The sequence below is a fragment of the Phasianus colchicus genome, chromosome 10 (genome assembly GCF_987193195.1).
Source record: "Phasianus colchicus chromosome 10, bPhaCol1.hap1.1, whole genome shotgun sequence".
Taxonomy (NCBI): domain Eukaryota; kingdom Metazoa; phylum Chordata; class Aves; order Galliformes; family Phasianidae; genus Phasianus; species Phasianus colchicus.
Window position 1 is genome coordinate 23,240,115 of NC_143445.1, and position 26,891 is coordinate 23,267,005.

At 37.8% G+C, this 26,891-nt stretch overlaps 1 long non-coding RNA gene across 10 annotated transcripts in view; it reads right to left on the reverse strand.

Moving 5' to 3' along the window:
* Window positions 1-26,433, reverse strand: part of LOC149916668 (uncharacterized) — a 90,427-nt gene extending 63,994 nt beyond the window's left edge. For all 10 annotated transcript variants that reach the window (XR_016469802.1, XR_016469799.1, XR_016469803.1 and 7 more), the window contains exon 1: window positions 26,361-26,433. This is a non-coding gene — a long non-coding RNA (uncharacterized LOC149916668). The remainder of the gene's footprint in view (window positions 1-26,360) is intronic.
* Between the last annotated feature and the right edge of the window lie 458 nt (window positions 26,434-26,891).

Here is a 26,891-nt window from a genome sequence, read left to right on the forward strand (position 1 = left end):
AACAGTGACAAAGTCAGCATTCACCAAAAGTACATCTCCTACTTAGAGATCCTAAATCTGAGGTTGAGCTGAGAATGACAGAACAGGCAGCACTGAAATCAAGTTGGCAATTGGAGAAATTTCTGTTTTCCAATTCTGACAGACAACAAAATGGTTGAGTTTTACAATTCATTCAGAGACGTGAGAAAGATGTCAGAAAAGAGAATATACAGATTAAAGACCTAAGAACTGTCAGCCATTGAGCATAAAAGGAGAAAAAAAAGACATTTTATTTTGCATTACCTTTCTTATGATGTGCTGGAAAAACCTTTTGCTCAAGTCCTACGCATTTAATACCTATCTCAATCTTTCCTAAGCAAACCATGGAAAAACAGAAAACAGATTCTTAAACTAAGATTAAATGTTGGCCTCATAGCATCGTAATTAAGTATGAACTAATTAAGAAAAAAGAAGTCCGGTCATGCAGTATTCACAAAGAAGACTTTTCCCCAATGTACATTACCCCACACATCCTACTTAGAGCCATGTAAGCAGATGAGCTTATCGATCTCGCTGAGAACAAATGGAATCTCTTTCTCACGTAATGGCTTTTTCCCCCAAGGAACATTTGAATGTAAGGTATATTTAAGCAGCACTTGAGCAAAATAAAATTACTCTGTTCAGCACACAAATTATTTCAACAACATACCTGCGTCTGTAATCAAGCCATTGGCTGTTTGCTGATTGCTAATTGTTGCCATCATTTTTTTTCCTCACATAGGAAGAAACAACAGTCCTATAAGCAAGCGCCAACAATGGTCTCAATGGATCGGGGTAAAGTGGCCATCAGAAATCAGTCAGGGCAATGGCTGGGGGCCACTGAGTGCGTACTCAGCAAACATAATTATTTAGAACCTCAGTGTGCTTCCATGTGTCCTGATTATTGCTGCCACTGCGTAAACAGCAAACGTAACCCTCACTGAGCAGGGACCCGGGCTGCAGACTGAGGGCAATATATTAATCTGCAACTAAAGTGCTTTCCATCAAGAGCATCCCACAGGATTTGATATTATCCATGAATTATAAGAGCAACAGCGGCAGCAGCTGAATTCCAGCTGTTCACCCACTCTGACAGATGTTCAGGGCCTAAGTTTGCAGTACACTGTATTTAAGCGAGATCCTTTTCCCATCCAATAGAACAGTGATTTCAGAAAGGACAGCCTCATCTGACAGCAGCTGAAAAGGCAGAAGTACAGCAACTCAGTGGTTAAAGCAGCTCCCCAAACATTTCTTCTATAGCATACTCCCAACAATTAGATCTCCCTATGAAAGACAGAAAACCAACACTGGCATAGGCCTTCATGGAGAAACATCTCTTCTGCTATATATGTTAGTATCCCGCAAAACATGCTTACAATTTTAAAATACTAACAATTAAAAAAAAACAGATTTCATATTAATATTTGACAACCAGACTGCACAGGGAAAGGTTTTCTTTTTAATAAATGTCATCTTTGCAATATTATCCTGAAAAACTATCCAAGAAAGTGTGTATTTAATACAGTGAGCACTATTGCTTTCTCCTTATTTTCAATCTTTCCCATGTATCTAATTACCTCCTTTTCAGTAATTGAAGAAAATTATTTTGTCAATTATATTGCTTTTCCTTTGCTGAAATAACAGAAATTAAGAAGCAAATTCAGAAGAATCCCATGCCTAAGGAGTACTGGATGACCTCTGTCTAACAAGAACTCCCAGACCACGACCATTAAAAGCTACTCTGTAGATGTTCCATGGTGAGGCAGTCAACTTGAAATCCCTTGTTCTTTTGCAGCAGATTCTTGTTCAGAACATTGTGCTTCCCTATCTTTAGTTCCCATTTTCTCCTTCTATCCTTTTATTCATAATGCACTTAAGCTTATTTTTAGACCCAATGAAGAAGTCTCTCAACATCATATTTTCATAATTTCTCTCTTCCCAGCTGCTGTATTGTAGGGGAGGTCCTATTAGAAACTCACGCATAGCAGCTTAGTCTCCCTGGAACCTCAAACAACTGTTCCACAAATGTGATACTTTGCCTAGTAAATTATAATGTGATTTTCCTGTTAAATACATTTATTCTGTGAGATAATTGTCAGAAATGTAAGATGGTCATCAAACTCTCCCTCGTAGTTAAGGAGTTTCCAGGCAGAATCACAGATTATTTTGTTGTTGCTGCAGTTATTGTTTTTGCAGTAAAGATGGGACCATCTGTTCTTTTGAAGATGTGCCAAATCAGTTGAAAATAATTCATTCAGGTAGTCAGTGAACCACAAAAGCTGATGGTTTAAGGATTCGGGGAGGTTCCAACAGGGAACACCAAAACACTTTGCCCAGCTTAGCTTAGATTTTATTTAAACAGTGGCCTCTATGGAGTTCAGAAATGTAAAAGCTACACAAGAACAATCCTCTCATTCTATCTACCTCATTCTCATACAAACCTATTGCAACAAGAATGAACAGCTACATATCATGACTAGCTTACACTACTCAAAGGATAATTATAATAGCAATGACTTTAATATAATCCTGCATGTCAGAAACATGCTGAATGTCCAAGTCATGGCTGTTTCATAGTTGTTTTATTTCACCATTTGTTCCTCTTTTGGCAAAGACCTGCACTAATAGCCATATCTAGCAGGAGCATTGCTAGCAAATATCTCACTGGTGGGGACAGCTGGGCAGAGCAGTTGTAGTGCACCACAAGCAGAACAAGCAGAGAGCAGGAAGGAAGGATGTGTAGAGATGGGATTAGAGCTCTTATGCATGTCTAGAACTCATGGTCAGTTTAGACAAGATGACAACATGCCTGGAAAGTCCTGAGAACACAGACCAGTGGCACATGAACATAAAAAATCCCACCTGAGCCCTCCTCACCCATCATCATTTGTAATGGCCTTCTGAATAAAGAACTAAAGAAGTTAATATTAGAAGGTATCTGAGAAAGAAGAATTTCTAGGGATTTCTCTGCTATGGGTTTTATAACAACAAAGAAAAGTCTACATGAATTTGTGATATAGCCAGTTAATTTAATATTACTGTGAAAGAAACAATAATAGCTAAATACAGTTTATTTCCTTGCCTTTTAAAGAGATCAGGATGGTACTTCTTAAGTAACAAAAAATACATGGCAGTGTTTTTTTCTGCAACAGATTGAAAATAACTGAACACAAACATGACTGATATTAAACAGTGCTTAAAGGTAACAATGAGAAAAGCAAAGAAATAACGTGGCATTCAACCGCTGCATTACACCTTCCCAAGCTGTGACAACAGAACATTCATTACGATGTTGTTAAATAGCTATTCTATCAATAGTGGTAGCATTACAATGCAGTAGCTTAATTAAATGAAGTTTCTTTCATGCTTTATTTATTAGATTTTCAGGCCACACAAATGAAAAACAAGATTTGCTGCTCTAATAAAGTACCACAATTTCCATATTTCTTTCATATATTAGTAATCTGTTAGTTAACGTGCATTTGCATTTTCTATATTTTAGTCCTGATAGATTGGTATGTCACTGCAAAACACAAAACCAGAGAGCAAATCAAAATATTTACAACATACTATAATTTCCTGTACAGCTTAATGTCATAATTAAGTAACAGCTATGCTATGAATTAATTTGGTATGTTTGTAGGTCATGTGGACTTGTGGTTTATTTAAGCTACAATTTTCACAAGAGTTATTTGTCACTGTTACAATCCTACACTCTAAAAAAGATTTCTTTTTTAAAAAAATTATTAGCTTTATTAAAAAATAATTTCTTTTTAAAAAATAACTTTTCTGTATAACGTTGGATTTGAAAGTTGCTTTGTCTCAGAACTTAGATACAAATGCCTTTTCCTGCTGAATAAAGAACACCAGATTCTCAATTCAGGAATTGTGATTCAACAGATATCCTAAATAAAGCCTGTTGGTGGTCAAGAACATGCTGTTATCTCTACATTATCCTCTCTGCACTTTAAACTATTCTTCTTTAATTAAAAAAAAAAAAAATCTAGATCTCTCTCTCTATTTATACTTTGGTTGGTCATCTTTAGGCAGATTTGGATTTCTGTTGCATGAAATAATCCCACTGAATAGACATAAAGAGGATGAAGAGGGCAGAATTCAGCTGATCTCCCCTTCCTGCAGCATGATGTGGGGCCACGTGCCATATGCTCTGTGCAGAGTGCTGCTTCAGCAATGCTTTCCTGGGGCTTTCCCCTTGCAGATTTGGGATGAGTCTCCCTCACAGAGCTAGCCCCTGTGTGCCCAGCTCTTCCCCTTACACTGCTGCTCATCTTTTATCTGTTCATCCAAGATACTGATCACCCACCATGGATGCAAAGGGGAAAGCATGCACATTGCTTTTCATATTGATCTTGAGACAAATTAAGATGCTTGCCCACCAACAGCAAGGATAACGCGCACACAGTACAGCTCTTGTGTTTAAAAGTAAGGAAAACTATTTGAGTTTGGCTAGGACAAAAGCTCAGCACAATCTGAACAGCAGCCTATACCACTGTAGAATTTGGCATTACTTTAGGGCTGGCAACTTAAAAATACTTAAATAAATACTCACTGGCAGCAAATTTCTGTTTGAAAGAAGTGGCTTTTCAAGGTACTTGTGGCTGGAAACTAACTAGAGAAAATACATAATTTCCTGCTTGAGTGAAGAAAAGATGAGCAATGTACAGGCTGGTGTATTAAGTTAGACTGCCTGTAAGTTAGTTGAGTTGGTCTCTGGCCTCAGGATGGGAGAGAAGAACAACAATCCCTGGATAACACTGGAGAAAAGACATACTTGAAGGTTTTATGGATCCAACCACCACTGATTTTTATTCAGCTAACTGCTTCAATAGCAGACAGCTTATTTGTGATCCAGCCCAGGTATTATGCACTGTAACCACGACTGAGGGCTACAGCCCTTTAACTAAAACTGGAGTCATTTGCAGCATCTCAAAAGAAATGGATTCATTTCCAGCCCACATCAATTCCAGTTAAATAAGATTGTCAGCATAACAACTTCCTGGCTGCACGTAGCCCACAGTTGGCAACGTCAGAGGGTTAACAGGCATTTAATTTCAGTTCAAATACATAGTCCAGTAAATGACTTAATCGGGCATCTCTCATTAGTAAAAAAATCTACAGCCACACATACTTAGCAGTAGAACTGATGCCGCATTCCAGCATCCTGGAAGTGAGTATGGAGTGCCTATGCCTCTATGTATATGAATTGGACATCTCTATTCACAGTAACTCAACGCGAATGCACACACGTGCAAATCATGGGAGCTTTTAACTGAATAGATAATTATGCCATAGGGAAAAATTTAAATTCATCCTGTAATTTGTAACAGTTGCATTTACACAAGATTCAGACAGCTTTGGAGTAGCAATGACACAAATCAGCATCGATAAAATCATTTAGTTTCAAGAGTGCAAGCAAATACTTAAGGCAGAAATCTGATTAGCCTTTCTCAGAGGACAAATTCCCTTCAAATGCCTTGGGATGTCTTAAAAAGGCACTGAAAATCCTTGCCCTTGGAGAAGAGGATAGCAGGAAAAGCTTTTCAGTAAAGAGAATGTCTGCTGAAAAAGGTACGGGCAGCCTCAGTCAGATGTTCTGCAACAATACAAGAAGCGCAACCATGGGACAGACCCCACATGGATTTAAGAGGTTGTTGCTCAGCCATCTGCTAAGCAAATGTTCCAAAAACACATTCATCCATCCCAGCGCAGAAGGGAGCAAGTTCGCAGAGAGCTTTTCCACATATGCGAGGAGCAAGCGGGCACGCAGCATGGGAGTGCCTTGTGCTTTCCAGAGCACCGAGGTTGATTAAGCCTTGTTGGAAACAGAGCTAAAACAGGATAATAGAATCTTATGTGCTTGCGTTCCTTACTATTTTCTGTTTGCCAAAGGCTCAATCAGTGTAAATAGCAAGCTTTTTTGTTGCTTTTTTAATTTTATTTCTGGAAAAGAAAAAGCACTGGTTGCAAAAACATGCATTGCTTTTTAACCTTAACGATGTTGAGCCCTACACTGTAAAACGTTCGTTTTGCTACCAGTTACCTGTTTTGACCCAACACCTACCTATCACTAGTGCAATTTAGAAAAATACATTATTTAATTAATGTCGTCCATTTGTATGCACACTAACTCCCATTTGTATGCACACAATTCACTCGGTCTGTGGTCTATAGCTGGCAAATAACACCACTTAACAGCTGTTAAATAGGGTAATCACCTGTTGTTATCCGCAGGTAGCTTTAATTCAAATGTTAATTGCTCTCAGCGCTCTACTTACAAACCTGCCCCTATGTCAAATACTGTGTGTGCTGCACCAGATGGATGGAGGGCTCAAATGGATTGCACTGTCCCTCTGCACGAAAAAAGCAGAATTATAAAGAACTCTGCTACCCCACTGTGCCACGAGGAAAAGATGGCACACGAACTGAACAGCGATTGTCTTTCGGATAGCAAGAATTGTTGGGAAAAGGAATGAATGAAAGGACTGCAGACAGGACATTAAAAGATTGCCTGAGCTGGTGCTTCAGCTTGTTTACTACTGGAATGGGTTAATGTTCACTTACTGTAAAATCAAACTGAGAAGACTCAGAAGCAGCTGTTGCAGATGTACACTAAGGTCAGCCTAAGCAGATAGGAAATGAAAAATAAACTGCCCAAACAGTTCAGATATTTGCAAAAAATCCAACTGGAAATAACCAAGTCTGATACAGGTAAGCTCTCATTTTTTAGAGGATTCTTCACAAGAACACACTCAAACGTTGCTCTCTTTTGCATAGATACCTCAAAAGTGCACTGTACTACTTACTCCTCACAGCAAGGAACTTCCAATTATTTTTTTCTAATTTATCTCCAGTTTACCCAAGCTCTCTGAAGGCACAGTTTCATGTTGTGCTTAATTTCATCAAGCCGCATGTAGCTGTTAAAAGTGATGGTTTAATTCTGTTTCCTTTCCCCTCTTAACCCCATTGACATGTCCCTCACCCTTTCCCCATATTAGATTTAATCATTCATCGTGGCTATAGAATGTGACTCACCAATCCGATGGGAAACTAATTTATTTGGAGGCAAGATATATGGGTGACAGTCCACTGTTAGACTGGATTAAGCCTGGCATGGAACAGTGCCCTGAATTGTCCTGTGTTTTTTGCTGCTATACAGAGAAGTTCCTGGTTGCACAGCTGTAGGCTTTATTTTAGATCCCACGACTGTAAAAGGGCCATTCATTCAGTAATTCTGTTGGATTTTCACACTGTACTAGAATGACTTTCCTGTGGTGCTCACTGAAGGCACGCTTTTTGTAGGGAATAAGGCAATCCATCAGTTGTTTAATAGCAGAATCTCTTTGCTCAGTTTCTACCCTTTGATCTGCTCAGTTTAAATAATTCCGTTAGGTGCCAAAACTCCAGCCCCAACAGCCCACATCTCTGGAGGGTATATATGTCTTGCCACTGAAGTCAAGTGTTAACCTCTGGGAGAGATTACTAACACAGGGCTACTTTTCCTGCCCCCAATGTATTTCCTAATTAAATAGGAGATAAACATCATTACAGATGAAATCTGGCTCTGAGAAAGGAATTAAAGCATGTAAAAATCAGGTATTAGATTTGTAAGAGGCATAGATTTCCATGAAACAGGTTTTGTTCTAAGCTCACCCCAAAGCATAGAGCCCTGACCTTGGAGAAAAGGATCTGTTCAGGATTCCCAAAACAAATCTCAAACAAATGAGATAGTGCCCAGTTCTCTGATATTGTGCTCATGCTAAAGTGAGGAATAGATGAAAACTGTGACCTATTAAACCCAGTTGACTTCATGCCTTGGTGCGTTTCTTTAGTGTTGTAACTGAGCTGAACTTTCAGTAGCAACAGCTCTGTGAACATTCATTTTATCAAAATCAATTATTTCAAACATCAGGAGGAAAGAACTGTTTGATAGTTATGACTCAATTTAACATATATTTCATTTTGAGGACTGCTTTTTGTTTTGCTTTCTATCTCTCGCTTGCAGAAAGGGGAAAAAAGGGACTGTTTCATCCTCACAGCAAATGCTAATGTATGGATTATTCTTCCAGATTTTTCTAGAAATGAGTCATGACAATGCACAAGTGTAAACACATACTTTTTCAAGAGAGGAAACAAAAGTATATATCCCGCTGTCTGGGTAGTTTTCTTCTGTTATTATACATTCAAAATATTGGTGGGCACGACATAAACCCAACCTACGTGACAACTGCATTATGTCTGATTCTCTTTCAAACTGAGAATAGAAAAATAAAGCAAAAAAACATAGCTGTAAAGTTTTGCATAAAAATAGTTATGTGTAAAAGCATATTTTAAATATAAAAATTAAAAAAAATATGTTTACTCAATCTTGCGTGACAAAACATCCAAAAAGCTGAGTAGATAAATAAATGCAACACTTAGTCTGTAAGCTAAAACAATCCACATTACCATTTAATTTGATCAAAACTTGAAAACATAATAGTCTACTTATTTAATGTAATATTGACTGTATTACCAAAAAGAAACCAAAAATCTTAGAGATGTCTTTTTTGTTCCTTTTCATGAAAAGGTACATAAATTAATTTTTCTTCCCAAAGATCACATTAAAAGGTATCATTAAGTACATTCCATTCTGAAACCATGGAATAGAACAATTTAGTCTTCCATCACTAATACTAAAAGATTAAAGATGGCTTAAAGTAAAGATATGAAGAGATGGGAAAAGTGAAATCTCTGGGATAGAGCCACAGCTTTTAGTGAATTCCTGAAGTCACAACTCATTTTGTTACGATTTACATTAGGCTTCTTCTATCATTTGTACTACTATACAAATTAAGAGCCTTACTCATATCCTTCCTTTTCCTCCTACAGGTTAAGTTCAATGATTACTTTGGCTTATACTGAACTCACGTAGTTAGTATAATTCATTCAGGACATAAGCTCATTGGAGAACCCAATTGCTTTGAAAGTCTGCTGATGGTAATTTTAATTCCAGAAAGCATCAAGGTTGTCATGCAGAATGTGACACAACTATTAAACACCGAAGATTGACTCTCTATACTACCAATCACCCATACATTGTTTCCCTAGAGTCATGCAAGGAAGAATGGATCAACTTTCAAAAAATCTGACAGAAAGATAAGAAAATGGAAGTTTCAAAGCAGGCTTCTCTCAGGATCCTCTATTTTTCATGCTACTAGAGATGGAATGATTATTTAATGCCCACTAGGTTGTTTCCTTGTCAAGGAAAGGATGGTGAAATGCAGAATACAAAACCACCCTGAAACAGCAGACTGGACCTCCACCTTAGCCAAGATCTGATACTCTGTGTAGAAATGAGGCTACAGGCATAGGCGTTAGGTCAAGTGATTGTTTTCCATTTATCCACACATTTGCAGAATGCTAATATGAAGTTGAAAGATGACTAAATACATAAATAAGAAGGCATAACCTGAGAGCTCCATGCTGATGTTCCCTAAGAATATTGAGGGTGATGAAAGACATTTCAGGGTGAAAGACCATTTTGCCTGCTTTTCAACATCTACAGCACACATAGTCCTTTAAGAACACCTCTCCTATTAGTTCAGAATTGCTAGCACAAGCCCATTCTCTTACGTTTAATTTTGAACTTTAAATTTACACTGCAAAATGAAGTAGGGCTTTCTCTTTCTCTGTCATTTAGTTTGGGAAAAAAATGGACTGAAAAGTAGGAAGATCCTGACGCAGAACTTTGTTATTTTCATAGCTATCACTGACCTCAAAAACTCTTCTGAAGTAAATGGCAAAGCACAGAACAAAAGAAAATTCCCTAGTTGCCATCAAACATAGCAGAGGCAACGCAGTATGAACAAGGCAAGTCCCAAACACATAATCATGAAGTACCCATGCAGTGGGATTACCAAGGCAACAGCCAATGTTAAAACACTGGGAACAGGGTTTTTGTTTGTTTTTTTTTTTTTTTTTTTTTTTTTTTTTTTTTTTTTGCAACAGTAGATTCCTGATACAAGGAACCCAAGGTAAATGAACAAACAACAATGAAATGAGTGGCAGCCATAGGAAAAATTGATTTGCGGGATGAAATTAAGGATGAATTATGTAATTTAATAAGTATACTATTAGACCTAGTCAGAAGAATTTCAGGTTTCTTATTAAAAGGCATCCTGAATTGCAATTTTATCTAGTTGCGTTTAATAATCTACTCCTGCCAATAAATGTGGAGTAAACACAACTTTAAAGCCAATTCAGTTAACAGAGGTGAGTTAAGCCATTTCCACTAGTGTTGTTCAAAAATTCTGACAGAAGATGGGAGCAGTAGTTGATAAAGAAGAGAGACATGACAGCAGTTTTGAAGACTAAGACAGCACAAAGAGATGAAAAGAGAGCAGAGAAGAAATAAAAAACCAGAACAGGACATAAAAGGGCAGGAATCAGGAGATGAATGTTTAGAAAGGATGTGCATCTGTTGAGCCATCTTATACAGAAGAGTGGGGAAGCAAGCAGATGACAGCAGAAATTAACTGAAACGTTTTTGAAGAGGATTAGGTGGCTGGTAGGAAAGAATCTACCTACTTTACATTCAAATCAAGCACTTCATTAAGCTCATGATCCTCCATTTGATTGTGGTCTGCAAATAGTCAAAAGCTTTCATCACATTTCCAAAGCTGCTCCATCTCCTCTAGTCAGAAATAGCTCAAGGTAAACTGCTCACAGTTTACACTCCTGGAAGTGTATGGAGCTGTTCATGAGCTGTACGTTGGAGATGGACACTAAATATTAAAAGGTCTGGTCCTAGGGAGCAATAGGCCTGCCAATTAATTTACCTTGTATTGGGCACAACTTCTTTCACGTTTATTGTATCTGCAGACTTCTGTTAAAAGAATTTTATTATGTTCATTGTTGGCTAAACTGAAATATGAAAAACAGCACAAAACAGATGCATAATTCAGTAAAAAGACCAGAATGAGACTCAAATATCCCACGTCTGACCATTCTTAACACTAGTAATTTAAAATGGGCTCCTAAGCCACGACCCTAACGGTGATCACTTTCACAAAAAGTGATCAATTAACCTTGGTATCACCATTCCTATTTGGCTTTATTAATGTTGAAGCTCCTCTCCATGCCCCCCAAATTCAGTCTGTTTCTCGAGGTTTCAGTGTAATCTGTAAGAAAATGTGCAGACAAACAATTGGCTTGGTACAAACAACTATAGAGAGGAGGTAGATCTAAACCTCTATATATCTGCTTCTAATAGGCTAAAAACTAATAAACTTTTCCTCATACCTGGAGAAGTAGTAAACTCCTCTTGCTCAAGGCAGTACCTAATTTTACAAATAGCCCTTAATATTAACGTTCTTGAGTTGATACTCTTCTTTAAAAAATGATACTGGATTATAAAAATATCCGCATTCCTGTAGCTCTGTTTTACTGGGGAAGCAAGCACATGCATGTACACTAACTCAGAAATTACATGAAGGAAGAGAACATACTCATGACCAGTAGAATCATAGCATCATTAAGGCTGGAAAAGACCACTAAGATCACCAATTCCAACCCCAAGCCATCCCCACTACAGTCACTGACCATGTCCCTCAGTGCCACATCTCCACAGTTCCTCAGCGGAACCATCCTCCAGGGATGGTGACTCCACCACCTCCTTTGGCAGCCCGCACCAATGCCTCAACACTTTTTCTGAGAAGAAATGCTTCCTAAAATCCAATCTGATCTTTCCCTGGTGCAACTTAAGGCCATCAGTGTCACAGGTATGCCATGTTGTAGTCAAAGCTGGCCATACCAGCATGTCCACGGCTCGGGTCAGAGGCATGCAGACAGGCTGGCTCTAAACACTGCACAGCAGGAACACGTGCAACCACCACCTGCATCACTATCAGCTGATGAATTTAAGTTCAACTGATTCAGTTATTAACATTTTCAGCAATAGCTGCAAGTTTCCAAGATCAGGAGTCTCTAGTCTAAATATTCTTTAGACTTTAACATAGAAGTTTAGAACTATAGAACACCAAAGAGAGAATTATGTTTGGAGTCTGGAACAAGCTGAGCCTTTTTCCTTTAAATGACAAAATTAAAGCTATTATTAATCTTCAAACATGAACAAATACTTCTAGTTCCTGAACCAGCCGAGAACTTATTACCTGTCAGAGCACTAACAGACACACCAAATACCCTTTACAGACAGCAACTGCTGATAAGTGCTCATAGAATAAAGCACTCAAGGAGACATGATGTGAATCTGGCCACGTCCGTCAACCATTCTGGCAAATGAAATATTAAGAAATCAATCACATTTTAATCTACAAGCACAGAATCTTTGGAGTACAAGAGTAAAAATTGGTTCCCTTTCCTCATTTCTGCAGAAAGAGTTATATTTTCTGGAACAAAACACCAGACATTTTTAATAGTTTTGGTTTTTTGGTTTTTTTTTTTAATAGAACAAGAGGCTTTCTTCCTTCTTCCAAGATTATATAACTTTTCAAATTGAGATCTCCCCACAGTTTTATTTCTTTCAAAATTTTGCAGCGCCAGGACTGTGATGGCATGACACCAGTTCTGCTTACTGTTGTTTGAAATTTACCCGTTTCAGATTAGGCAGCACTCTCATAGAGCAGAAAAAAAATATTCTAACCTGGCTTGTTTAAACTTAAGGAGATTTGATCAGCAGGGGATATTCTTTCTGGAGTAAGTCTACCAGGATAGAAAGACTCTTTCTTGTGCTACAAAATATATATATGTGTGTATATATATATATGTATGTATTATATGTATATGTATTATATATATTATATTATGTATGTATGTATATGTATATATAGTAAAAGATTTCAGAAGCATTCTAATATGAACTTTGCCAGTAAAATTTACTTTCTAAGGAACAAGCACAATAAAGAGGGAACCTTCAGCATCGCTCCCCCTAATCTGCCATTTCTGATGACACCACAGGCATCCTTCTCTACATAAGGGAACTGCTCTTCAGATGCTTCCAGATGTAAAAAATTATTAGGCTGCACTAAAATCTGGTATGACAGACACATGTGCCCAATAGGGCTCCATCAGCAAAGTAAATGAATAATGCTGTCTACTGTCCTGCCCATGTTGTGCTCACCAATGTTTATCATATCCTGCGTAGGTATTTACATCTTTCCACGTAAAAGTTATCTTCTATTACTACTACTGTTTAAGATCTCAGTGGAAGACATTTAAGAAATTAAACTGCTAGCAGTTCTTTATAACAAATAACTGTGGAGTTTAACACACTATTTCTCCACAATCTGATACTCCCTCTTACATCTTTAAGATATATGAGCTGAAGCGTTTCCCCATTCATCCACAAAGAACCCAATGTTTTAAACATCTAGTTGTAATACATTAATTATGGCAGTTTCTTACAAATAGAAGCATGAATTTAAATTGTGAACCATATTCATTATGAGACTACAGCTAATTCTGCTAAAGTGAAATGCATGGTATTTCCTCATTCATCAATAGCAAGACTTCCTTTCGCTTAAGCCATGTCTTTCTATTCCTCAAGAAAAATTCTGCATCTTTTCAAGTTAAAATACTGATGGAAATTGAATTATCCTGTGAATAGAATCCATATTGCTCTTTTCTAAGGAGGGATAAGCCACATATTTAACGTTAATCACCTGTTAAAGAATAAAAGATAAAGAGAAGTGTGCAATTCAAAAATGACACCTTCTCCCTAATGGTAAGGGCTTGATTAAATGGGTCAGGAAATCCTGAAAATAATTATTACTTATCTACTTGCAATTATATCCAATATTAAATGGAAATTTGTTGCCTGGATTCCCTTCAGTTACAAAATTAATCACAAATCTTTTAATTCTTAAGGGCTTAAATTGACCAAAAGAAAAGCATAGAACGAGGATGCTGTTGTGAAATCGAACTGATGATCTATGGGAACTCCTGTACTTTTGCTGCAGAAGATAATTCTTGTCAACTTTCACTGGAATTAAGCACAAAGTGTTTGTGTTAGATTAAAAAAAAAAAAAAGTAACATCCTACCCCCCCAGCCCCAGATATTACTGTAAAGATATGGTGCATCAGTGTGATAGCCTGGTTTCATTAGACTCCTTCCCACAAGAATAAGTTATCAGAGAATTACATTTTATATGTTTCCCTTCACAAAACAATTATTCGTACATTAAGACATTAACTTACTATAATAATCTATTTCAATGATTCTTTTTCCTAGAACCATTCTGGCTTGTGTGGGAAAGACAAATTATACGCATCCCAGCCTCATTCATTAGAATTTAACCTAAAGAGAAGTGAGTTTCAGTTAAGTGGATGATCTCTTGTGGATACAGATTTCTGGCATCCAAAAGTGTATGTCCTCCTCAGCTGGGAGACCTGCACATGTCTATTTTTATGCCTAAAAGAATACACATTCAGACACTTGGTCCTATATTGAAATTGAACTTATTGTTGCAACCTGTTGATTTTTAGTCTCCAGCAAACCATTTTGAAATGATTTGTATGAACGTCTTCTGCACAAAACAAAGTCTACAAACTGTAAGCGATACTTATAAAAAAAAAAAAAAGAGTCAACATAAAAGCAATTTCAAAATGCTAATTCAAGGTAGACGAGGGCAGGGTGGAGAGGCACTGGCACAGACTGCCCGTAGGAGCTGTGGATGCTCCATCCCTGGAGGCATTCAGAACCAGGTTGGATGGGGCCCTGGGCAGCCTGTTCCAGCGTGGGGCAATCAGCCCAGAGCAAGGGGGTTGGAACTGTATTATCTTTAAGGTCCCTTCCACCCTAAGCCATTTTATGGCTCTACGTTAATCTTAAATAAGAAATTTACTGCCATTGAAATTTGGTTCTGACTTTGCCACGTATGGATTTCTTAATGTCTTTTTCATATATAGAAACTTTTCATTTCCTTTCAAAGAAAACAAGTTTCAGGATGTCAGCAGTTCATACAGAGAAAGCATTTGTTTCTACAGAAAGCTGAAGTCTCTCAGTGGCTTTGTTTTGGCTTTTTTTCCACTAAGTTTTTTGAATTCTGGCTTATATTTTAAAGACAACAAAAAAGCCCAGTCAGTATAAGAAGAACAGAACAAAACATATGAACAGTGAGATGTATGAATGTTCAAAGGGAACACTCATAAAACTGACTGTATTTCCGTGTAATTTCTCCCAAAATACTTTTCACTTTACAGTGCAGGATTCAAGTCCATACTGCAGAAATATTCATTTTTTTTTTAATAGAAATGAGCCTTATGTCTTCTGAATGTACATAATCTAATTTAATCAAACATCACAGGTAATTACTGAACCTAACTGTGATTTGAGTTTTTTTCATGGAATTATAGAATGGCTTTGGTTGGAAGGAATCTCAGAATATTATCCAGTTCCAATCCCTCTTTAACAGTACAAGACGCATACTCATATGAGAATAGTGCTCTGAAGTGATCTTACTGCACTAAAAATGACAAGACAGATATTCAGCTGGTACAGTTTAAGAAGAATTATGTCAGTTTGCCAACATGAGGGTCCAGCCACTGCCAGGGCACATAGAACAGTTGCTCCTTTAGGGATTGCTCTCAGCAGTGCTTAATAAGAAAGCAGTCAAAAAGGAGTGGTAACATAGAGAAGTGTTAAGGCAATTTATGTAATGATAGCAAGAAATGCCATTTAATATACATAACAGTTATCAGTCATAAGTTACTAAATGCAATGAAAGAGGCACTGAATGAAATTATTTGCGCACAGACAAATCACACAGAAACAGAGGCAGTCCATTATATACATTTGAAGTTTAAACTAAAGGTCTCTAGCTTTTCCTCTTCTGTTAAACCTAGAGGATAATTTATAATTATACGGCTGGATAAAGTCAGCATTTATCATTAGAGTAGAGTGAAATACTGCTGCATTTTGGACCAGACTGGTCCAAATACAAATACAGGTGATGACAAAGCAGATTTTTTTAAAACTACGACCTATCACCTGGACTTATCTAGACTTAGCACCTCACCACAATTAAGATTTAAAGGCCAAACAACCAAAGCTGCGTCAAAAGTATTAAAGATAGCCCAAAAGACTTCCGATAGCTAATCCGTTGCATTGTCCTCACCCAGATGTCTGATATCTTTTTCTGCCTTTCTGCATCTGAATGCAGTTAGGAAATACAAGACAAGGACATCCGCAGTGAAGATGTGGACTCTGAGCATCACTCCTTTTGTCCTAGCCCTTTGTCTAGAGCGCCAGCTCCCTCAGTATATGCTTCAAGAGCTCCAGAGAGCAAATCAGATTTCATGCAGCTCTCAGGTGAAGAGGCCAGCAGGTAGGGGTTAACATCTGCTATAAATACCCACAGGACTTCTTGGCCTGAAACGCAGGATGTGATTGCTTTATGCCGCTACGCTGTGCTGAGATGTGTCACACTATGCCTTACTGCATGAAATAATGCCGACCAGAGGGGCAAATACATGAAAGGAGTAAAGCACTTGGATTTTCTTACTACAGAAATGTGCTGTGGAAGCACGCACACATGAGAAGTATGTCAAACCACCAGAACCTTAAAGCAAACCAAGTTCCTGTTCTTATTCAGCTCTTCAGTCAAAGCTGGATTATACTCTAGGACAGTGAATTTATTAAAGGTTATATATAGATATGATCTAACGCAACAGACTGCAAAAAAAGCTCTGAAAGATCAATTTTGATTTGGATATTGAGGTCATAGCCTGTCCATATTCCATTAAAGAACGTGTTTTTTTACTGAGTTCAGCGGAGCAAGAATAAGACTAGCATTTACTGTTAAATGAACACTCAGCTGGCATTCTTTGCAGCACTTTGAACAGCTATTGGAGACTGGCAGATCACTGGGAGGCTCTGACCTCCGCTGCAAGCAACTGTCAGCACAGCAGATTTGAAAGCTTTTTCTTATCTTTCTCACATAGCTGGTAAATACAACATAGGAAACTAACTTTACTATGTCCCCTACATGGATTTTTATCTGGAGATTTGATCTGAACAGAAGTGCAAGAGATGTTCACAGACAACTAGTTTAAACTATTTCCACAAAAATTAAGTCAGAGAGGCCTTGATTACTGCAACAATTGATGGAAGTATAACCAATAACAGATAGGACAGATGATACTGAAAAGAACTTCAGAACAGGAAAGGAATACCTAGAGCAATGTGAAGAATGTGTCACATCAGACGTCAGATTTTATTCTCACATTCATGTGAATGTAGGCTTTTAATAACCTCGGTCACACATGTTTAGCCTCAGAATATGCACATATATATGGAAGGTGCTGAAAAACATGAGGTGGTTTTTGCTAGAGATTGCAGACAGCATGCAAAATTCTGAAGATGAATTCTTTTTTAAGTCCAGTTTTGTTCTGATTGATAACACCTCAACCTCTACAAAAAACATTATTTAAAAAGGGGATTTTGTTTGTTTTGCAAATATATTATTTCTTCTCTCACCTATAGCACATTGGCAAAACCCATGGTAGGTATTAACAATTATTTTAGCCATATCATGGAAATGGATTGTGGCTTTCCCCATTCCACTGCGTCTTACCACTGCTGTTCAGGAAAGGAATGAAGACTCTGATATTCACATAATGTGAAAATGGGATTCTAAGAGATGTCATAAAAGGGTAATACTCTCATAAGCGAAAAACAATATTATTTTTTGCTGCTGGTAGAAGAATATGCCAGTATTCTTCACACAATTTCTGCATGCTTTAATCAAACTAGAGGGTGAACATTTGAGGGGAAATAACTTACTGTAAAGTACTAAAAATACAGAGTAAATATACTAAAAGTCCGATTAATTCAGTAACTCATTACAACTCTGCACAAGGTAGCAAGCTTATTTATTGCAGCATCATCTGAACCTTGCTATCTAATGTGTTCCAGCCAGAAACACACTGTCTGATCAGGAGTTAAGATTCTGCCCTTTTACAGTGCCTTGCTAATAAAAGAAAATACTCAAAATGATTTCCAGACGATATTTTTCTTAGAGTATGATGTACAATTCATCAGCCACAGAAGTGAAATAATAAAAGACAACTTTCTTATTTCCAGCAGTCATCTGGTCTCTCCTTCACTGTTTCAATTCATGTACTGACGTGGGTTATAGAGGCATTAATGTGGTTTGCTTTAAGAAAAATAGAGATAGAAGTCCTATATCTCCTTTCATACCACTCCAGTTTGGAATTAATTCCACTATCTTCAGTAAAAGTGTATCTGACAGGAGAAACAGGCCCAAGGCACATACATGTATGAGAATGTAAATAATTCTGGACAAATAAAGGTTATGTCTAAAACTGATTATATTATACAGAGCTATTAAAACACTGAAAAATTTGTCATTGCTCAAGGAGAAGTTAAATCGTACCTAAGAGTATTAATAGCAAGCCACCTATGCAGTGTCTCCACTAGTTCAGTTATGAATGCATCCTCCCTCAGTGAAGGCATTAGCTTTTGGCGATATCATGCTACTCCATTAGTAAAGGCTTCTTTTCCATCAGCACGGTGAATTGTTACAAGAGTGTACATCTAATTGGTGGAAGAGAGTAATGACTATCAAGAGAGTGGCACGTGCCAACCCTGCACCCACCCACTCCGTGACCTCACACCAGCCCTCACAGCACCTCAGCTTCCCTGTCTGTAAAATAAAAAAAATCAGTTTTAGAGACTTGGCTGAAAGGAGATATGACCCAATGAACAAAGCAAGTTACTGAAATACAGAATTAAACTGAGTCTTATCACCTCCAAAGATTGTACCACCAGGCAGTGAAATGAAAAACCTAACTGCAACAGCCTTTCATATTCTTTTACCTATATAAGCATGCATAAACAAATACACCACAGCATGGGGGTTTTCATAGTACAAGAGATGCAAATTATTTGTGAACACACCAATTAGAAGTGGGTATTTCCTGAAGCTAGCTAGTTTCAGTGCATCCTGTGTCACCAAATCATTTTATATATGACAAAAAACTATTTCACAAATATTCCAGACAACTTTTCAAATATGAGGTTCATACAAATTTTACATTTAGTCTAAGTCCTCTCAATGGAGCCAATAACATTTGCTAAAGTTTCATTCCTTATCATGAAGGAGTAGGAAGGCAGATCTGCAGGAAAATACTCCACTAGGAAATCATTGCATTATTACTACTATTAAAAGACACCAAGAGCATTAGATAGACTTCTTAAAAATTACGCAAAGAGAAATACATTATATGTGACCATGTTAGAATCAGGAGCTGAAACATTTGGGTGAATAGAGAAAGGAAGATTTTCCAAGCCAGCTATTTCCTCTTTAATATGGTCACCAACTTATTTTCATCAGGTCCCTATTTTCATCTACATTTTACAGAAATAGGCCCTAATTTCTATTAGAATTCCACAGAATAAATAGGCCCATTTCTGTAATTCATCAAAGAGAGGAAGAGATTCTACTCTTACTTTTAAGACACTTGGGAGATGGCATTGCAAAACACTCCGTAATAATTTCTAAGGGAAAAAAAAAAAAAAACCTTGAAGCACAATTAGTAAATATTTAGGCAGCTCAGCAGATGAGGCTTAAGTTTCATTTCTTCACATTTCCTAAAATGACTCCACTGCAACACAATTTTTAGTTCAAACCTGACTTGCATAATCTGGAGATACTTTATGTTAGTTTGCTTATAAGGATACATTGTTTTTCCCATTTGAGTAAATCACAGTAAATCATCTCATACATATTCTGTTTGTGTTTTACATAGAATCATAGAATTGCTCAGGTTAGAAAAGATCTTATGGATCATCATGTCCAACCACAACCTAACCATACTACCCTAACTCTAACAACACTCCATTAAATGATGCCCCTGAGCACCACATCCAAACAGATTTTAAACACATCCAGTGGTGGCGATTCAACCACCTTCCCTGGGGCGCCTATTCCAGTGCTCAACCCCACCCTTTCAGTAAAGAAGTGTTTCCTGATATGCAACCTAAACCTCCCCTGGCACAACTTGAGGATGTTCCCCCTCGTCCCGTCACCAATGAGAAGAGACCAATCCTGCTCTCTCTGCGATCACCTTTCAGGTATCTGAAGAGAGCAATAAAGTCTCCCCTCAGCCTCCTCTTCCCCAGACTACACAGCCCCAGTTCCTTCAGTTGCTCCTCATAGGGCATATTCTCAAAGCCCTTCACAAGCCTTGTTGCCCTTCTTTGCACCTACTCCAGCCTGGAGCTGCATCATGAACCTTCCACATTTTCAGAAAGAATTCATTAAGGATCTCCAAACAATTAAGCTTTTTCTTTATGAAAGGTCTCGCAAGTTTGATGAAGTATTTTAATAAAAGCCTAGAACTGTAACAACTGTGAGGGAGAAAGTCATTAAGCCCTGACCACGTCTATATGCAGAACTCGTTTTATGTAATAAAAATAAGACAGACTAAGTGCTTCACTGTTTGATTATAAAGTTATAAAGAGGTGCAGCTTAAATTTGAAGTGAAAATCTAAGTCCAAATCACACGCTATTCTCCACTTGGTTCTCAACACCGAGGTGACTACTCTTGGGATACGTCCTGCAATATGTTTGCAACAAAGAACAGCTATCTAATTTACTGTTGTGTAACCAAGAGAAATATGAAGGTAAGACTTCTACAGGACTTGAGCATGGGGATACTGTAAGTTAATTTCACTCTCAACACTTTAATCTATTACAGAATTTAAATACAGGAAAGAGAAGTAATAAATGTATGTCAACAAGTCATCAGAAAAAATGAAAATGTAACAGCACTTGAAAATAATGAAAAGTTGCAGAAAAAAATTAGGAGAAAATACGGACTTCTTTCTTCACAGTTGCATGTGAACAAGATTAGAAAAGCCCAGCAAAATTATTTGAGTGACAGCTCAACTGCCATGAGATGCAGCCCCGCAGCTGAAAACAGAGTTTGAATTTTTTATGACTTTTACTTTCCAGTCACAATGAATTAATGAAACAAGTAATGATCTTAAGCTACACAGGAAACTGAATACACTCAGTAAAATTAGAAGCAAGCTTGAAGCATCCTCATCGCCTGAGGCTATAGAAATGATGGATGATAGTCTGAGGAATTGTCTTTGCGTTCTGGACTACTAAATAAGTAATCTCATTAATCTTCTTGCAGATTTTACCTCTTACTTCTGTTTTATCTACCTAAAACCTGAGAACTTTGGATGTTTTGACGCGAGTCTTTGATATTGCCTAACACTAGTTGGATGCAATGGGAGTAAGACAATTTCAAAGAAGCTGTGCAACGGTAGCTCTGGTATTTCAACAAGTGTGTATAGAAAAAGGGTAAAAATAAAGCAATTCAGTTGTGCTCTATGATAAAATTCTAAAGACAGAGAATCAAGAGAAAGCATTAGGCATGGGAGAATAAAGCAGGAAGAAGGTCAGTGCAAGTGACAGAATTCAGCTCTTTTCCACATTCTTTGCGAATGACACTGCAGGCTAAGATAACTAATTTTTAATCTGAAATTTAATACTTCCAGAAATTAAAGGAGTTAAATCCCAAAGACCATCAACAGAAAAAGACTTGGCTGAACCAGCAGCCAAGATTGTCATCAGCCCAAATCTATTCCTAATCCTGAAAGCTAGCTACCAGTTTTCCTGCATAAATGAGCTCACCAGCTACAGTTCGTGATAATTGATATTCCAAAGCACACAGCAGATTTGACAGACACAAGAGACTTTATCAAACAGGGTCAGGCCGAGATGTCAATTGGTTTCATTTAATTAGGAAGGAGGGAAGAGCCAACACCTTGAAGTACAGTAGAATCCTCACCGTGCAGATATATTACTGAGGAAGTTTTTGGAGGCTGCAGCAATGGGTTGCACAGAAGCCCAGAGATTTTCACATTCAAAGTCCCAACTGCCTACCTATACAGTAATCATAGCAGATGGATAATGTGCTGCGTTCAGTTTTCTTTAATAAACTTGTCAAACATTAAGCACTCCGTTCACAGATGTACAACAATAAAATGTCTTTGTTGTGATTTGAGGTTATGCTGTCTTTAAAACCATAGTTTTTACAACATAGAAAGAATGCAAGTGCTGCACACACCTCGGCCACAATTCATTTTCTACCTTACATACCTAAGTCTTTTGGAATAATTTCAACCCCAATGATGCTGGCCAAGACTTTAGCTGTGAAGCATGAGCCATAACGTGAGTCATAAGAGCTATGAGACTCAGTGTGGTTGAGGTTACTTTGCCTTAGGATGTTCATTTTGCACATCTTCTACTTGTGGTCTTTGGAAACCTCACAGAATATTCAAAAGATCCTTTATGTTCCTAGTCTACACTTAACTCTGCCTGAAAAACTGCGTTCGAAGTCGTTGAACTTCATCTGCGTTCTTCCCGTTTATGCATTCATACATTGCAAGTAGCACTCTCAGCATGGGAAAAAACAGCTGAGGGCAATATTCTCAACAAATTAAGACTAAGACAAATATTTAATCTTGAGCAAAACAGATCCGATTTAATCCTTAAAGCATTTTTATGTCAAAGCTAGCATTTCACCTCATTCTGAGTTAACTCAAAAGAGATTTTTCACAGCTGAAGCAAGCCTATGAGCTAAAGGTCCAGCCACCAAAAGAGCAAAACCTCCTGCAAGCATACACATCTTCTCCTCAGGCACCTGATGTCCCTGACACACACAGACCTCTCAAAACTGAGATACTACCCCTCATTCACTTTTCAGTTCTTCTTAAAGAAACTTTCAATTTTATTCCTTTGCTTATAGAAAGCAATACGGGTTTCTGTAAAAAAATTAAACCAGCTACACAGGGCTTCTACTCCCTTTTGGTACCACTGGCAGCCAAGAGACAAACTACCCAAATCTAGCTGCTCCCAGCATATTTCCTCATAAGCATGGGTTTCCTTAGCACCACACCCCAAAACACCCTTCCCTCCACATGTCCTTAAAATTATAGAATCATTAAGGTTGGAAAAGACCACTAAAGTCATCTAGTCCAACAATCAGCCCACCTCCACCATGACCACTAAACCATGTCACTCAGTGCAAAGTCTACCCTTTACTTGAAAACCTCCAGGGATGGTTAACATATCCTTGGAGAATTAGCTTGCTAGTATGGAAGCACATGAGCAATCAGATAGCCAGGATCTTTCTACTTAACAGTACTTTATATGTGGGATTTGGGGGATTATTTTATAAACACAGAATAATTGTTTTATTAGCTGAATGTGCAGTACTTGATCAAAAGAAACCCTGCCAACTCTTTCAGGTTTCTTTATCTTTCTGGTGACAGGCAATTGCAGCACACAAGTTACAGCCCCAGAAATCTCACTGCATTAAACAGCAAAAATAATTGAGAGCACATCTGTAATGAGGAAATGCGGCCACATTAAAAAAAAACAAAAAACAAGCAACAACAACAACACTGAGGTCAAAGAAATGCAGGGCCACCGCAGGTTCTTTAAAGTCAAAAGCAAGCGACTCACTGAAATTAAAAGGCACTTCTGCCTCAGCGCTGTCTGTGGTAAACTGATATTCCTGCCTTCTCTGATGGCTGATACATGCTTGGGTTTGGAGTGAAATGTGCAATATGTATGTATGCACATAATTAAAGAGAACTTAATATTTTCTGCTGCTCATCCTCCCAGGCAAAGCAACAATACTATGCAATTTCAAAACTAAGCCTGGCAGGTTGACGAATGGATATTTATTTGCCCAAAAGGTAGAAATACCCATTCAGAAATTATTTAGTCATGACCGAATATTAGAACACACACAAAAAAAGTAATGTGGATATAATCCAATTGAACACTTTTTCCTTCAGACTGATTTGTTGGGTTCCAGTGGTGACCAGTCCCATTTACCCTAATGACTTATAGCTTCTCTGTGAGTAAAAGTCATTTTTCTGCACTCACATAAATGATTCAGTGGTGCAATCATGTAAGTCTTGTTTTAAAGAACTACAGCATTTAGAAGCAGAGCATATCAGACTTGAGAAACACAGAAACGTTCATAAAAGAGAAGGATTTTCCCATTCCTTCCTATTCTGTGATTTGTTTGGTCCTGAAGGTATGCATTTGAAGGAAGCTGTTGGTCACCTGTTGCAGGTGAGCACCTATGAGCGACCTTCATCCTCCAGCACTGAAAACACAACTGAGGATCTGTAGCGTGTCTTCCTAACCAAAGAGCGCTAGTAAAAACAGATGGAGGCCTACCTAAAAGTCTCTCCCTACATTAGTAATGTATTTTGGTACTAAAGTGACTCTTGAATTGATCAAGACTGTTTGGTGATGGCAGAAAGGGGAAGATAAGTCTCTATAGAAAAGAACTCACTGCTTTGAGAAGAGCATTTTAAACAACCTTCTACTCACAAGACTATTTCCAAAAGAAAATAAGAACAAAAATTTGAGAATCCAAAAATCTTCGCTCTATTAAGTAAAAATATTCACTCTGTTAAAAATAAGAGCAACAGTAAAATGTCCAGTGATCCCAATAAAAATTTTTCAACTCTCTTCAATCTTCTAAGCTCTCTATCACCACCACATTATAATTAATTAAAGGTTTTGTTTCAAGCCAAGGATCAAACTTTGAGGTTCTTTAGGTATCATGTGCCGAAGCACTTTTCAAACACAAGGCAAGTTCCTTTGTTCCAAGAATCTTGTATTGACCACTCTGATCTTCATAGTTCCTCCCAACTAGATTTTTTCTTATATTCTCTAGAAAATGCATTAGTGTCACATCAAATGACCGAATTTCACACCATTAGGTGGAATGAGCTTCATTCATTCTACTCTCATTACCAGTAAATCAAAGCTGTTCTTTTCCACAGTGGGAGCTTGAGCTCCATCTTATAATGCTTTCTATCTCTTAAGAAAAATAAAATATTCCAGCGATCACTGAATGTGCTTTAAGTTACATCAAGAAATATGTGCAAACCATCAGAAGCTTTAGTTCTGCTTTTGCTTCTGGTGGATAGCCACTGGCACTGATTTCCCATCGCAGCCTGCAGATCCAGAATGATCCTGTTTAAATGGACTGAATTTTCAAGAGAATGTAGGACAAGAAGTCCTTTTTGTAAGGTGCTCACTCCCTGCTCTCCAGTCTCCTTCGGCTAGATCTCATTTGTTTTTTGTATTTTTGTGTGTGTGCGTGCGCACATGCGTGCAGTTTTATCACAGATAAAACCTGAGAGCTAGAATTTGAATAAATCTCAAGTCAATCTGCACTGCCTAGTGGTGGGAAAGACTACTTCTAAAACCCCAGTTTTTCAGGTTTGCACACAGCTGAGAATTCAGCAGATTAGTTATCCAGGGCTTCATCACTCAGCTGGGTGAGAAGCTTCCACCTCATTCAAGAGGCATTTGTGCAAATGCCAGCCTTAACACGTAGGGCTGAAAGTATTGCCAAGGAGGTGGATTAAAGAGGAAGGTTCTGAAAAAAAAATGCAGCAGTCACTGCTTCCATAACAAATTAAAGCCAATGTATTGGCAAATAAGATTTAGCAGGCTTGATTCCCCTTTATCAAACATGAAGTGAACTAACTAACTGTGGAATTACAGCAGGACAAGAGGAAAGTTGTCAAAATGAACAGGATGAAAAAGAAAAATGGAAAGACCAAAGCAATGAGTGGGAAACAGTGACAGCACTGAAAAACAACTGTAAAAAATGAGGTACAGAAAGCAGACAAGAGGAAATATGTCTGGCATAGCGTGCAAAGGACAAGACGGTAGAAAGGGGATCTAGTCACTGACCCAAAGGCAATTTCTTCAAAGCTGAAAGAGAACACTGCATTTATATATATTTGCCCTTCAGGAAACAAAACAAGTGAGGAATCAAACAAGGCAGAGAAATCCTAGGGATTGAAAACAATGCAATACTAACATTAAAATTAATAATAGAAGAGGAAATGAGAATAATATTTCACCTTTAAATTTTCTAAAGGTATTTAATGATTAGAAGGTCAAAATGATAAACAGATTAGGAAAAAAAAAAGTTTACAGAATTAAATGGAGGACAGACACAGCGGGCATTAGGTTGCTGCCGCTGCTGCTAGCTCAGGTAATGCCTGAAGCAGAACTATCAGAAGTCAGCAGGCTATGTACCAGGAAATAACTGATCTACATCTATTTTAATGTTATATTCTCTAATATACAAGAATATACAAGCTACAGCACAATGTTTTCTGCAACGTTCTATATTAGCAACTGTAAGAATAGACAATAGCAGGTAAAGCACCTTTAAACCAGTTTCAGATCACCCAAGAAAGGCAGAAGTCACAATCTGGTAATAAAGGAAGAATCACTCACCCATTCTGATGATCAGGGCTTGTTCAGTTCCAGAAGAAACAGTCTCCAAGTTGAGGTGCTTCCCTTGCAGCTGCCAGCCCCTAAATGACGTTAGGCAGAGGTGGAACCTGGTTCCACCCCTTCCAGTCCCACAGGTGAATTGCTTCCACCTGTGCTCACAGGACTGGCTGTGCCCCTTTACCAGGTGTTCAATCACTGGTTCAGGCCTTGATCTAACAGTTCCCATATAGCAACCAATATGAGGTATGTTGATAGCTTATGTTTTTCTAGCAGACAAAAAGGAACAGAAATGAATCTAAATTTTATTGATGCACATTTTCCTCCAACAATATTTTCATAGCTTGAATCCATCTTTTATATATATATGTATTGGTTATCTCCTCCCAGAGCTAAAAGAAACATAAAACTCCTATAATAGTTTTTATCTGCATGTTCCTATTATAATCAGTTATTTCCATTCTAAATTTGAACAAAAAAGCAAAATAATGTGTCAAAAAATTGTGATGGATTAATTCTGGAATCCAGTACACA